Source organism: Euprymna scolopes, chromosome 3 (assembly GCF_053919585.1).
Source record: "Euprymna scolopes isolate OS-2025 chromosome 3, ASM5391958v1, whole genome shotgun sequence".
NCBI lineage: Eukaryota > Metazoa > Mollusca > Cephalopoda > Sepiida > Sepiolidae > Euprymna > Euprymna scolopes.
Window position 1 is genome coordinate 78,762,061 of NC_136484.1, and position 16,821 is coordinate 78,778,881.

Consider the following 16,821-nt stretch of genomic DNA (forward strand, 5'->3'; position numbering starts at 1 on the left):
TTCAATAAGGGGGGTCGATTTACGAAAACTTTGTATTAGAAAGTGAGTACCTCTTAAAATTCTTTAAATATTGAATTTTTTGCATTCAGTTAAATTTTTTAGTTTGCAATCGCTAATAATCCGCTCCAAAAATTGAAAAAAAGACAAAATTAACAAAAAATTGTGCTCTTCCAAAATTTGATTCTCAGGATTTTCTGTCAGTTATGGTCATGGTTCGACCGGCAATCACCAGATTAAGCTTAAGGTTGAAACACTAAATCGACATTTATTTTTTGTTTTTGGATAAAAAAGTATTTTTTATTTATTTCTTGGATGATAGGAATATTTTTTCTTGTTTATTTTTTAACATCTGTTGGCAAAAATAATTTGTAAGTTATCGTGAAAACTTTTTCTGTACTTTCACTTTTCAATTTACGATTTTCATAAAAAGCATTCATCTTTTATTATAAAAAATCTGTTTACAAAACAAAAAATAAAAAGCGTTTAATGCCAAATTAAAAATAAAAAAACGCAAAAAGTAATTAACCTTTTCTTGGGGAAAACAACTATTGTTGATAAGAAATTGCCAAAAATAATAACAGTAAACAATACAAAGTGTAATTGATATACATGCTTGTAACTTTCAGCAATAAGCAATGTTATATACCTAATTGTCATGTCACAATTATTTAAGTCTTCTATGATTCAACGAAAACATGATTTCGGCTATGTTTGTTTTGTCACGTTACATGTGACGTAAACAGAAACTCCGAAAACTATTTTCTTTAATAATTAATTTCTACCTTATCATTTTTCGTAAGTTTTGAATATTTTCATTACTGCGACATGACAACTATTAGTTTCACTTGAAAATCAATATTTCGATTTCTGATTTCCGCTACAATCACGGAGAATAACCAAAATGCTTACGAATATTCTCATTAATTATATTTGAAAGCAATATATTTTCTCAAAAAAAAATGTGCGAAAATGAGGATATATATTTGAATAAAAACAGCAACTGGCCAAACTATTTCCTTCTTTCAAAACTTATCCTACAACATTTTACATCCTTTTCTTCATTCTTTCTTCTGAATTACTATCGGTCTCTGATTTATTTTTTAAACAGTTTTCTTTTCAATTTTTCTATTGATTTATTTTTTAATAGAACATACAAAAAGAAAATCGGCTAAATATTTTAGTTTACGAGATTTTCCAGTGTGTGCTCACATACATGTTCACAGTAAAATTTAACCCTCATGTTTTCCCCTCTGTTAACCTCAGGAAGAATGGGCAGTGAACGCGCATTAAATGATTTAAACGGATATACCATTTTAATTTAAGATATTGTACTTCACAATTCACTTAGCATTTGCAATAACCATTAACTAGGCACAGAGACAATTTTTATATTTGTGTGACATATCTACACTCTGATTGCTTCTCACATAGACAAGTATATGTTGCGTGTTATACAGTCGGAGAATCAGATAATTTCTACATCGGCACAGAAAAAGGAACACCTGAAAATATTGTGTATCCACAAATATTGAGAATTTTTTGTTTTATGTTTTTGTAAAACTGAGCAACAGCAACGCGTGACTGTGTACAGCTATTATATATATATATATATATATATATATATATATATATGCGCTTATGAAAATAACTTTATTATTAAAATTACATATAAGTAAAACCGAGAAAACTTATGTAATATGTATTTTTATTCTTAGCGTAATAGATTTTATGTCATATCGACATTTTATTCGCTAAAGAACAATTCAATTTAAAGAAAATAAATAAAAAATGCATTAAAAATATTCTCTCTAAACAAGATACAGGTGTTTTAGATGAAAATATTAGCATTCCACGTTCTGTTTAGCCCTTTTTCTATTCAATCAGGCGCGCCGGCAAAACATGACATTTTCTAGCACATCTCATAATAAAATAGAAACAGTATAAAATGGTTAATTATTATTAAATTTAAATCTTATCTAAATCAACTTAAAAAAAAAATTATTAACCTAATTGTTAAAGCATTTGAAATAAAGTCATGGAAAAATTTCCGATTTAAAAATAAATTCGTAGACGTTTCATTACCATGCTTATAACGAATTGCATTTTTAGTCTCTTCTGCTTTCGTTAAAATTATTTCCAGGCATATGCACAGAACACCTCTGTTTGAAAAAAAAATACACTAAGTTTATTACGTACATTTGCTAGGATTGGTCTCAATCGTTGCTATTCAGCTGTTTTTTTAATAGAAGTAATTCAACTGAGTCATTCAATTTTGTCTCTATTTTATCGATGCAAAGGACATAGCTCCGATATTTTTTCATGATATTATGCTAGAACTAATATTTTGTTCAAGTATAAAAAATTATTCTTAGAGTTTTATTACTATCGATATTATTGTGAACTGAAATCTTAGTGTGTTATATAGGTATTAATATACTCGTTGCGTTTCTATTTTTTAATTACATAGAAACTCAATGAGTTTTGCAACAGTAAAAGCTGCCCCCACGAGCACAGAGTTAGACACAAAATCAGTGTTCTATGTATGGAAACTACATCTTCGCTCACAAGGACACTTTACACTGGAACAAAATAAAAATATAAGATAAAATGTAATACGGATTCTCGTCACTTATTTTCACAGAAACCAATGGTCGTCAATGACTTATCTTTACACAAATACCCACTTTTTGAAACCATTAAAACTATTTTTGAGGAGGCTCATCTCATTCGTTGTTGAACAAATAACTAATTTTTGCTGGAAGAACAACGTGACTGCAGGCCCAGTTTTGACAGCGTTTCAAAACTTATAAAACTAGCCTTTCGATTGGTAACTCAAGCATTGTTTCATGACCATGCCTGAAGCGGTTCATCCTTTTTAACAGTCCTGTATTTAAATAACTGATCCTTTTAGAACATGATTGATTCACTTGTGCACTGTACAATTAAATATTTATATCTCATTAACCGGAATTAATTTACCACCTCTCTATATAATCGGATTAGTTTTTGATTCCATATATTGTATCGATAACATGTAATTGAATGAACAATTATGTTTTTGTAAAATATTTAACAAAATAAAATCAGGTAAATACAAGTTGATAGAAATTGATATATAAAGGCGGCAAAGTGCAAAGTAACAATAGTTCAGCGATTAATTATCGATTACGATGATAATGCCTCTATAATAGAATTGTCTCCAATAAAAATAAATTATTTAATCACTTTATGAATCATTTAATATGAAAAACAACGATTTGATAAATTGTAACATTTTACGTTAAACAAAGAATTCAAACATTGTAGTTTTCGTAAACGCACATTTTACACGTATTCTTTATCGTTCGTGAACAATGAAGAAAACAGGTTCTGGTCTTTCATTTTATCGATCGTCGTTTATGTTTGGATCATGATCCTCTCGTGAATGTTGATCGCCTTATCTGTTTAACTAGACGAACAAAACTACTACTACATAAAGCACAATGGAGATTTTCTGAGTTTTCAAAGATTTTATTTAGAGAAAGTTTATGCACTGAGAGAGAGAGAGAGAGAGAGAGAGAGAGAGAGAGAGAGAGAGAGAGAGAGAGGACAATTCTCAACGTATATACTCAACGGATATTTGGTCTACAGGCTTGGAATTTGGTATATAGGATATTTAGACATGTGGAATTTTTTTAAATCTGGTTAATCCGGAAAAAGGGACTGCTAAGGCGTCAACATTAGCAAATTGGTACGTGGGGGTCATCGGATTTTTATTTATTTTTCAACTGTTTCACGACTTCGCATGTGCGATCGAGAAACATGACAGTTTATTTATGTTAAGAATAAAATTGTTTGAAAATACTTTGTAAATGTCAGATTAAGCTCGCATGCACATGTCTCAGTTTCTGTATGAATCAAAATATCATATTTATGCGTATTGATTTATTAAATAAAAGAAATCGTTAAATGAGTAATTTATTATTATTATTATTATTATTATTATTATTATTATTATTATTATTAGAGTTTATTATTTTTCTTTACTGTTTGTGTCAAAAAGGGGTAGGAAACAGCTGTAAAAATGGTTTTAACATCGCAAAGAAAATGACAATATTCGACTTAAAAATATACAGAATACAGTTAGAAATCCATCTGATAATTATTTCGTGACATTTATTGGATTCTAACAGTATTTTGTACTTTTTTTAACTCATTGTCGAGACTTCAAAGATACAAGAGATGCCACGCGACAACATTTTTCTTATGCTTGTGTAACGCTCGACACTACTTATTTTTAAAAGTGAAAAACTTTTTACATTAAATAAAACCACTTAAAACTTATCCAGCTGGATAGAAGAGTAACTTATCTTGCCTTTGGTAACATTTATTTCTTATATATTTGTTTTCAACAATTTTTTCGAATCTATGTGGATTATAAAACCAACCAGATATTTGTAATCTTTTAATATGTAATGTTTGAAATATTTCTGTGCATGAACGTTATTTGTTTGAATTTATTTTTTATTTTTTGTTGCGGTCTGTTTTTTTAGATAAACTAATTTATCGTTCGTTTCCAATTGAAAAATTATTTATTATTGGTTTTGATTAAAAAATATCCTTCGTTTTGATTGTAAAGAACATTGTTTATTTTGATTCTAAAAACATTGTTGTTCGTTTGGATTTAAAATTATTGTTGTTCGTTTTAGTTTTTAAAAATATTGTTAGACGCTTTAATCTTTGAAAAATATTGTTTTTTGCTTTGATTTTAAATAAAATGTTGTTCGCTTTGATTTTTAAAAATATTGTTGTTCGTTTTCATTTTAAAAATGATTTTACATGCATATTTTATGCATATTATATAATATTTACATACATACTTATATATACTAGTTACATGCATATTATATAATATTTACATGCATATTATATATAATATTTACATGCATATTATATATAATATTTACATGCATATTTATATATAATATTTACATGCATATTTATATATAATATTTACATGCATACTTATATATAATATTTACATGCATATTTATATATCATATTTACATGCATATTATATAAATTAGTTACATGCATATTATATATAATATTTACATGCATATTATATATAATATTAACATGCATATTTATATATAATATTTACATGTATATTATATATAATATTTACATGCATATTTATATATAATATTTACATGCATATTATATATAATATTTACATGCATATTATATATAATATTTACATGCATACTTGTATATAATATTTACATGCATATTATATATAATATTTACATGCATACTTATATATAATATTTACATGCATATTATATGTAATATTTACATGCATATTATATATAATATTTACATGCATATTTATATATAATATTTACATGCATATTATATATAATATTTACATGCATATTATATATAATATTTACATGCATACTTATATATAATATTTACATGCATATTTATATATAATATTTACATGCATATTATATATAATATTTACATGCATATTATATGTAATATTTACATGCATATTATATATAATATTTACATGCATACTTATATATAATATTTACATGTATATTATATATAATATTTACATGCATATTATATATAATATTTACATGCATACTTATATATAATATTTACATGCATATTATATATAATATTTACATGCATACTTATATATAATATTTACATGCATATTATATATAATATTTACATGCATATTTATATATAATATTTACATGCATATTATATATAATATTTACATGCATATTATATATAATATTTACATGCATACTTATATATAATATTTACATGCATACTTATATATAATATTTACATGCATACTTATATATAATATTTACATGCATATTATATATAATAGTTACATGCATATTATATAATATTTAGATGCATATTATATATAATATTTACATGCATACTTATATATAATATTTACATGCATATTTATATATAATATTTACATGCATATTTATATATAATATTTACATGCATATTATATATAATATTTACATGCATACTTATATATAATATTTACATGCATATTTATATATAATATTTACATGTATATTATATATAATATTTACATGCATATTATATATAATATTTACATGCATACTTATATATAATATTTACATGCATATTATATGTAATATTTACATGCATATTATATATAATATTTACATGCATACTTATATATAATATTTACATGTATATTATATATAATATTTACATGCATATTATATATAATATTTACATGCATACTTATATATAATATTTACATGCATATTATATATAATATTTACATGCATACTTATATATAATATTTACATGCATATTATATATAATAGTTACATGCATATTATATAATATTTAGATGCATATTATATATAATATTTACATGCATACTTATATATAATATTTACATGCATATTTATATATAATATTTACATGCATATTTATATATAATATTTACATGCATATTATATATAATATTTACATGCATACTTATATATAATATTTACATGCATATTTATATATAATATTTACATGTATATTATATATAATATTTACATGCATATTATATATAATATTTACATGCATACTTATATATAATATTTACATGCATACTTATATATAATATTTACATGCATACTTATATATAATATTTACATGCATATTATATATAATATTTACATGCATATTTATATATAATATTTACATGCATATTATATATAATATTTACATGCATATTATATATAATATTTACATGCATATTTATATATAATATTTACATGCATATTTATATATAATATTTACATGCATATTATATATAATATTTACATGCATATTATATGTAATATTTACATGCATATTATATATAATATTTACATGCATACTTATATATAATATTTACATGTATATTATATATAATATTTACATGCATATTATATATAATATTTACATGCATACTTATATATAATATTTACATGCATACTTATATATAATATTTACATGCATACTTATATATAATATTTACATGCATACTTATATATAATATTTACATGCATATTTATATATAATATTTACATGCATATTATATGTAATATTTACATGCATATTTATATATAATATTTACATACATACTTATATATAATATTTACATGCATATTTATATATAATATTTACATGCATATTTATATATAATATTTACATGCATACTTATATATAATATTTACATGCATATTATATATAATATTTACATGCATACTTGTATATAATATTTACATACATACTTATATATAATATTTACATGCATATTTATATATAATATTTACATGCATATTATATATAATATTTACATGCATATTATATATAATATTCACATACATACTTATATATAATATTTACATGCATATTATATATAATATTTACATGCATATTATATATAATATTTACATGCATATTTATATATAATATTTACATGCATACTTATATATATATATATATATATATATATATATATATATATATATATATATATATATATTGAATAAAGTTCAGTTTTGCTATAAATCGAATCGTCTTCCTTTCTTTTCATTCTTTTTAAATGCAATTTACAAGTAAATTATGAACGTATTTTTGTCTTTAAAATCCATGAAACAACGAAATGTTTATTTACGTTGAACGCATAAATACACAACTTTTCCGTTTCGAATTATTTTTGTTTTCAATATTGAATGAGTTTTAGTACAAACATTCTTTATTTTTCTTTTTTTAAAGTTTCTAATGTTGTTTGTAAAATCTTTTGATTCGTTATCGACAATCTGTCGACAGTGTGACTGTTCGACAGATCTTGCTTGCGAAGACCTCAGGGATGATATCATTTTTCAGCTCACGGGCCTTAATGACATATATAACGTATGTCACGGTTTATTTGTCTTGCGACGGATGCCATAATAATACCATCAGATGACAACAATTTGCCATACACGTTATCGTCTGCAACCTTTTTCACTGTATCGATAAAAAAATCTTTAACATTTTTAACATAAAATACATTTGTGTGAAATATAAAAATCGGCCCAGCCATTTTGGGGTTCATAGAGAACGAACTCACACACACACATGGCAGTGTTCTTATATATGTTTTTTTTATCGGAATGTCTTCGATAAGTATTGGGAATGTTTCTGTCGAACTCGGAAATTTGGTCGGAATTTTGAACAGAAACCTTTATTTTATTCCAGTAAAGCAACTAGCCCCGACGGCATTCAAATTATACTATTGAAAAAGCTCCAACCAGAACTTGCCCTCGTACTTACAAAGCTGTTTAAACGTTGTCTTAAGGAGAATTGCTTCCCAACACTCTGAATAACCTCATCAGTATGCCCTATATTTAAGAATTCAGGTGACAGGTCATTTCCCTCTCAGTACAGACCAATAAGTCTCCTGTGTGGAGTAAGTTGCTGGAATCCATATTAAATAAAGAAGTAGTCAACCACCTCAGCAGAAATAATTTTCTTAGTTACATGCAATATGGTTTCCGTTCTGCTATATCTACAGCAGATGTGCTAACGGTTATATCTAATAGAATTAGTGAATCTCTCGACAAAGGCTTCCTTTCTAGGGCAATTGCTCTTGACATATCAAAGGCCTTTGATAAGGTATGGCATAAAGGCCTACTTCACAAGATTTCCAGCTACGGTATAACTGGAAATATTTTCTCAATTATTAGATCATTTCTCTCTGATAGGCTCATAAGAGTAGTGGTTGATGGGTAGAAATCAGAAGCCAACAGCATTAATGCTGGTGTCCCTCAAGGGTCTATTCTGGGCCGAATTCTCTTCCTGATTTACCAATGATTTACCAAAACACATACTTAAATTAAATCATTCGTTGACATCTATGCTGATGACACGACCATTTATGGCAACACATCAAAGGTCGTAAATTACAAAATTCTCTCTGATTCTCTCTCCTCTGATCTTGAGCGCGTGGTACAATGGAGGAAGAGGTGGCTGATTATTTTTAATGCATCTAAAACTAAGCTTCTATCTTTACATCATCAACGCTCTGATCCCCATCTGGCATCAATTAAAATGAATGGCTCTCGTATTGGGGAGACTCCATATTTTGACATCAAATCTGTTGCCAAGGTCGCTAGAAAAATGGTGGTATCCTTCTACCGCTCCAGTAGATATCTCACTGCTGATGCAATTCTCTATCTATATAAACGCAAAGTTCGTCCAAAGATGGAGTACTGCTGCCATATCTGGGCAGGAGCTGCTAAAAACAGCATATCCTGTCTTGACAGAGTACAAAATAGACTTCGTAGCCCTGCAACCTCTCTCCCAGAAGGGACGTTGTGAGCCTGTCGTTATTTTATCGTTATTTCTATGGAAAGTGCTCGTCTGAGCTCCAGTCTATGGTCCCCTCACCAGTCTTTTAAGAAAAACACCCATCTAGCTGAAACCACTGTCAATAATTTTCGCCACTCTTTATCTGTGCCTAAATCAAAACGTAGATTCCATGAACAAAGCTTCTTTTTTAGAAGTGCACGCCTGTGGAACTTTCTTCCGTTTGCCTGTTTCCCACCTGACTACAACTTGGATGTCTTCAAGCCCAACATAAACAAGTTCCTGTTGAACCGCCTCCTTAAGCACGACACTTTATCAGATCTCCATTACTAGCGATTACTACGATATTATCCCATTGATTACTGTACACACAATAACCCTTATCCTTGAGTGGCCTCCGGGCCTTGATAAGTGGTGACTTCCTTGTAAAAAAAAAACTACTCCTAAGGGTAGCATGCTCTTCTCTTGTTCCTTTAGCAATGACTGGATAGAAGTCCTATGATTCGCAATTGTATTTTTCGGTGGCCCACACTGAAAATTGAACCTTCAAGGAAAATATTACTTTTGCAATTGTTCAAGTACTCTTACCCTAACCCTGACCATAACCCTAACCCGACGGTTCGTGGCACAGTGGATAGAGTACTTGAAAACCAACTGGTGGCACAGTAGTTACAATACTTGGAAAAATCAATGCTCTCCCCGTGAAGTAAAAATAAAGGATTCCGTTCGAAATTCTGTCCAAATTTCTGAGTTCAACAGAAAAATTTCTGAGTTCGACAAGATACACCTAAACAAGGCCGGAGGTCACATCGACTGAAACGTTTTGAAAATCACACTCAAGATGAGAATAGTAGTCCGATGAATCCAAACAATACGAATAACCAATCCTCATCTCAAAAATCAATAGGTTCTCGATAGTTCAATATAAACTACAATGTATTACGGATTAAGTTACTACAGGAAGCATGTGAAGTTCCCTCTACGTTTTTAATTGCAGATTTGGCAATTATCGTTTATTTTGAATTCAGCTTGGTTTGGCATTTCACTATGAAGATACTGACACTCGAACAGCATTTGCAAATTGCAAACGATACAACCAATTTACTGAGAGAACCATTTGATGAAAAAATAATTTCACTTCTTTCTTGCGATTTAACCCCTTTAGATTATTTTCTTTGGGGATATGGAAAGTCCCATATCTACGCTGATAAATCATGTACAAAAGACGACTTGGAAGACAACATTCGACGTGCTATTGCAACTTAATTTAATACGTAGTTTGTGTAAATTGGACCGCTAGATTACGCTAGATACACGCTCAAAATTGTATTTAAATTATAAAAGCCAAAAATTATTCTTGGAACAAAACCACATATTTGTAAGATAAAAATATTTTTCTGTGATTTATTTTAATTTAAAGTTCGCCACTTTAAAAAAAACCCCTTTATAAATATACACAAATGACGGATTTTGCTAGTGTTTGCACAATTATTCGTATAAATTCATATAATTACGTCAGTTATTTAATTTTTCATATACAAATTATTATCACTAACGGGATCTGTAGAAAATTCCCCAAGGGGCTCATTCCTATGTAATATATTGATGTTGGCATTCTGTAGATGTTCAGCGTAAATAGAGATGCTCTGATATTATTGTAGTTCTTTTGTCAAAACTGCAAAAGTATTTATCTAAAATAGCAGGGACGCCCAGCTTGGCTCGGTCGTAAAGTATGCTTAAATATGATATATTAATTCTTGCAAATTTCTTATATATTTTTATAGAGATAATGTTCTATTGATTTTATATATTATAAAATTGTGATTTTCAAAATAAAAAGAATATATCCATATGACTTGGGTGCCATCAGCTTGAATAGAAACCGAAACCATAATATATATATATATATATATATATATATATATATATATATATATATATATATATATATATACTAGCAACTGGGTTCAAAAACAGCCTACAGAAAATGGACTCTGATTTATGAAAGTATGATAGATTATGAAAAGGAAGGGTTGTAAAGAGATTGCTTCGAATTTGGGAGTATCAAAACCAAAGCAAAATATGATGAAAGTAAAAATAAAATAGATAAACCCCATAATTTATTATACTCTACCTGTTCACACTGAAACACTTATCACAATATTCTGTGGATCTATATTAAAAAACCTTGTTGAACTTTGTGACATATTTCCATTCTATGAAGGTCAGGCGCGAACGAACACCCCATAATTATATTATACCGTATTTCTTTAAACTAAAACATATATATATCAAAGTATACTTACGCAGATAGATATGAAAAGTCTTTATTAAAGTTTGTGCCTATTTCCATTCTATGGAGGCCAGGCGCGAACGCAGACCCCACAATTTTATTATACCATCCCTATTTAAGTTAAAACATACTTATCAAAGTATTCTTATGTACATATATATCAAAAACACTTTAAACGGGTTTTTTTTATTTTTAATTTTTTTATTTCCATACTTTGTGGACTAGGAGCGAACGCAGGCCCCCCAATTTTAAGGAACCACCGTTCTGCCTAATTAAACATACTCATTCCTGTGTCTCGATACATCTTCTATGATTATATGTAATTAGTTTTTTAAAATAGTCAACCATACAGGAGCCTATTCGTGGCCACACACACACACACACACACACACACACACACACATATATTTTATCAAAAAATTTTAATAAAATTATTCATAAAAAAATAAGATGACTTAAGTGCCATCAGCTACATTCGAAACCGAAACCAAACTTATGAAGAATTCTCGGTAAAATTATTTATAAAAAATAGGATAACTTAAGTGCCATCAGTTATCATCGAAACAAAAACTTATGAAGAATTCTTGGTAAAATTATTTATTACAAAAAATTGAAGTCCATAACAATTAAACGGCAGTCACTCGGATATAAGTGACACACAAAATAAATAGCACACGCGTTATCCTGTTAATATATAGATGTTCGATGACCTAAAGAAAAGAAAGAACGACTGTTGATTTTATTATAAGACTAGCATTTCAGCCCGGCCTTGCCCGGGTGTTTGCATGTGTCTGTTGAGCAAAAAAAAAAAAAAAAGTGCTAGTAGAAAGGCAGGTCCGAACCCGTACCGCGAAGGAGGAAAGAACGGGGAAAAACCTGACGTCTTTGCTGTTACGATCACCGTCAAACCGTTTATATTAAAATTAAAGCTAGACAATCGAAAGGAGAGGATGACTTTAAAAAATATTGGCGAAAAAGCGACCCCTCTGTAGAAAAGTGCCCAATTCAAGGTGAAGATATTAATGTTTTTAGCCAATTTTTCGATATTTGTCGTCTGAAAGGTCGAACTTCAAAGCGATACTCATCTTGTAAAAATCCATCTCCCCTGTCGAAAGTTTTAGGCAGTCATGTAAACATACATACATGATGATTGCAACGTCTTGTCAGACGAGTGCCACTCCCTCAAACATTTAAAATCCAGGAGCCCAAATGCCTGAGGGAGTATCTATGCAAAGATGATGTTACAGAGTCTTAGCTTTGTACAACAGCTAAGTCTCTCTCTCGGTTCAAAATGTTGAGATCCAGCAACAAGCAAGAGCAAGATAGCCAGCAACAAATTAAACTGCAGACCAGCTTAATGCGGGTACTGGTCTCCCGCTTTGTTTTTTAAATCAGAGATATGCTTCTCCTAGAAAGGTTGCCTTCACCACGGCTTACATACATACATACATAAATACATACATACATACATACATATATTTATATATTGGTAACTAAAAATTTTCGACCCAAACCGATTAAAAAGCTTGCCCTATCTCTGAATACCCTTTATGTAAAATTTCAAATGCTTAGACCAGAAATTGTCTGAGTAATTTGGTAGAGACCGCAGAGGTCAATTTTTAAAAAACTTTCACCCTATTATGACCCCTTAAAATTTATTGTTTTGTGCTCAAATCAAGTTATTAATTAGATCCCTGTCCAAGGAATCTATATCTAAAATTTCAAGTGTTTAGAACCAAAATTGGCGGAAGAGTTTGGTAGAGTTCTCAAAGGTCAAATAGTTGAACTTTGACCCCTTAACAGCCAAATTTCTGGCCGAAAACCGATCACAAAGATTTTCCCAAATCTCAGTACCCTGTATATCAAATTTCGAGTCTGTATACTTAAAATTAACAGAGTTATTGCGTAGGGAAATGTACACACACAGACACACAGACACACACACAGACACGCTCACTTTTATAGATACTAGCAGTTCCCCCCGGCTTTGCTCGGGCCCTATGTACTGTTCATAAGGTTATGTGCATGTGTATATATATTTAAAAAATGTGAATATATCAAGTAATGCCTTTCTGAATAGTAGTCTTCCATAAGTACCAAAGAGAAAAGACAAACAGACATTTTCACTTATATATATATATATATATATATATATATATATATATATATATATATATATATATATATATCAGAGAGGCGGTAGCACTCTCTATATAGGGATGGCCCGTACACGCCTATATACGCCTACAAAACAAAACTATCCAAATCTCAACTAAAATCAACTTATAAGTTTCAAAAAGCACATATTCTTACAGAGAAGCGTCTTACGAATCCAGCGAGTGTCAGAACGTCGGTTAAAATGTCAAAAGAGAGCAAAAAAAAAAAAAAAAGGGTACAAAAATGGCCAATTGTTCTTCTTTCTTCTTTCTTCTTTCTTCTTCTGCTTTCTTCTTTCTTTTGAGACGATGTATCTCGGTGTACGAACGGTCTCTGACAACAGTTCAAGCATCAATCGACTGCTCTTTACACGGAGAAGTGCAGTGACCCATCGCTTTTTAGCTAACTCCATAATTAAATAAGATTACGTGTAATAACAAGTTTTAAACACTATATACCCAATGTAGACAGACCACTTCGAACACGGAACTTCTCTCAAAAGGGACAGCTCCAAATAATACACCGGATGCTCACAGACGTTCCAGTTTGCCAGTGGCCTATATTTCTTGGACGCTGAATATTTGAGGTGAACGTAAGGTTTTTTCTTTAAACAGTAACCCACCAGCGTTAATGAAACCACGAAATCTTTATCTCAGTTGATCAAAATTGTTATAAGAGTAACCTATCAGCAAGTACGACGTCAAAAAACAATGTTATAAAAACAAATAATTCTTCAGATTTTGGACTGTAAAATATGTACAAAATGTCAATGCTGTGACCAGGATTCGAACCTAGGTTAGCACGGCCACAACGTGGGGTCATAACCTCTAGACGATCACGGCTAACACTGACGTCTGTCACTCTTGGCAGAAAGACACATGACTACTGTCAAACTATTGAAAAATAAGGAGGAAACTTGAAATTCTCACGCATGCGCAAAAATACACTATAGCAACCATTGTTAAATGCAGCTGAATCTCTTCGCTCGCTAAGAAAAGTAGATCAGACCAGTTCTTCTAAGAACTCACCAAACGCCAAAGGAAATAAGTTAAATTAACCGCAAAAGAAACTGCAAGAAAGTCATCTTCTAAGAACTCACTGGAAGCTGACCAAAAAGAATCAAAATCCAAGCCCTAGCCACAAAAATAACTAGATATTGTGGCTACTATACACAATCTACTAATAAAAACAAGTAAGTTACTAAAATAAACTACAATAAATTAACCAAGTAACCTAACACTGTCACTGATTAGGACTTCATATAAAGATAACAACTACACTATTGGTGTATATACCGTTCCACACTTTAACTATTGGTGACGGGGCAGTATCTCAATTCTACGAGAGTTGTCTTGCTATAAGTGATATTATAGTAAGATACACATAAGTGTTATATGTTTACATTTAATAAAAAATGCCAAAGTCAGCACGTAGTAAAAAAGCTCAGAGAAATATAGACTATGAAAAAACAAAGTCAAGGTATTATCTGAGCAAAAAGAATACTATCAGAAAAATGCTGAAATAATAAAAATTAAGTATCATGCAAATCCTGAGGCAAAGAAGGCTGCCTCACGTGCTGACGCAAAAGCACGGTATAACAAGGATCCCGAGGGGAAAAAACTGCCTCACGTGCTCTTTATAACAAAGAACCAGAAAAAAAGAAGGCTGCCTCACGTGCTGACTCAAAAGCACGGTATAACAGGGATTCTGAGGAGAAAAACGCTGCCTCACGTGCTCTTTATAACAAAGAACCAGAAAAAAGAAGGCTGCCTCACGTGCTCTTTATAACAAAGAACCAGAAAAAAAGAAGGCTGCCTCACGTGCTGACTCAAAAGCACGGTATAACAGGGATTCCGAGGGAAAAAAAGCTGCCTCACGTGCTCTTTATAACAAAGAACCAGAAAAAAAGAAGGCTGCCTCACGTGCTGACTCAAAAGCACGGTATAACAGGGATCCCAAGGGGAAAAAAGCTGCCTCATGCACAAACTATTATAAATATAAATATCAAAAACTGCCAAATCTTTGCCAAAACGCCAAAAAATGAACCAAGAAAAATTTAATAGTGAAGGTATGAACATTTTAGAACTTTATAATACACTAACTGTTTTATCAGAGAGGCGGTAGCACTCTCTATGTAATATAGAACCGATGGAGGACCAAGAGGCAACTCCTAAGGCCCAAAACCCAAAGACCTAAAACCCAGCAGGAAGCGACCTGCTACTAATGGAGGCGGCAATGAGCCGCCTCCTAAAAAAGATAATACTATCATGAATGTAAGTTTAAAAATAAGACTGTAAGTAAAAATACTAATTAACAAGAATAAAAAAGCATTGGAAATGCAAAAGGATATAGGGATGGTATGTCAAAAAGTAAATAACCAAGATAGCTATGAATGGCTAGGCACATGGAAATAGAATTGCATCCAAAGTATAGCCCTATAGCTTTTTACAACCGTAATGATGGCACGGAATGAAGATTGGAGAAAAGCTATAGGGCTATACTTTGGATTCAATTCTATTTCCATGTGCCTAGCCATTCATAGCTATCTTGTTTGTATACTTTTTGGCATACCATCCCTATATCCTTTTGCATTTCCAATGCTTTTTTATTCTTGTATATATATATATATATATATATATATATATATATATATATATATATATAGAGAGAGAGAGAGAGAGAGAGAGATAGAATGGATGCAATATATAGTAATGATTTAAAAAGTATATAAAAAAGACTCATGCACCACCACCGAGAATCGAAACCAAAACGTTCAGCTCACGATTTATTTTTCGCCTCTGCCGTCAATGACTGAGCTATGAAAACATGTTTACTGCATGGCTAAAAATTAAAACATGAACCAATAGCTACTACATTACGCATTCGTAATGCCGGCATTCGAGCTTCAACTGGCAAATTTCATTTATTTTAATTTTCACACTTTTGCACCGAGTATTCCGGGCTAAAACCCAAATATAAAG

At 29.9% G+C, this 16,821-nt stretch overlaps 1 protein-coding gene across 2 annotated transcripts in view; it reads right to left on the reverse strand.

The window, feature by feature from the left end:
• Window positions 1-16,821, reverse strand: part of LOC145256446 (uncharacterized) — a 237,487-nt gene that overhangs the window by 191,428 nt on the left and 29,238 nt on the right. The gene's annotated exons all lie outside the window — the stretch shown is intronic.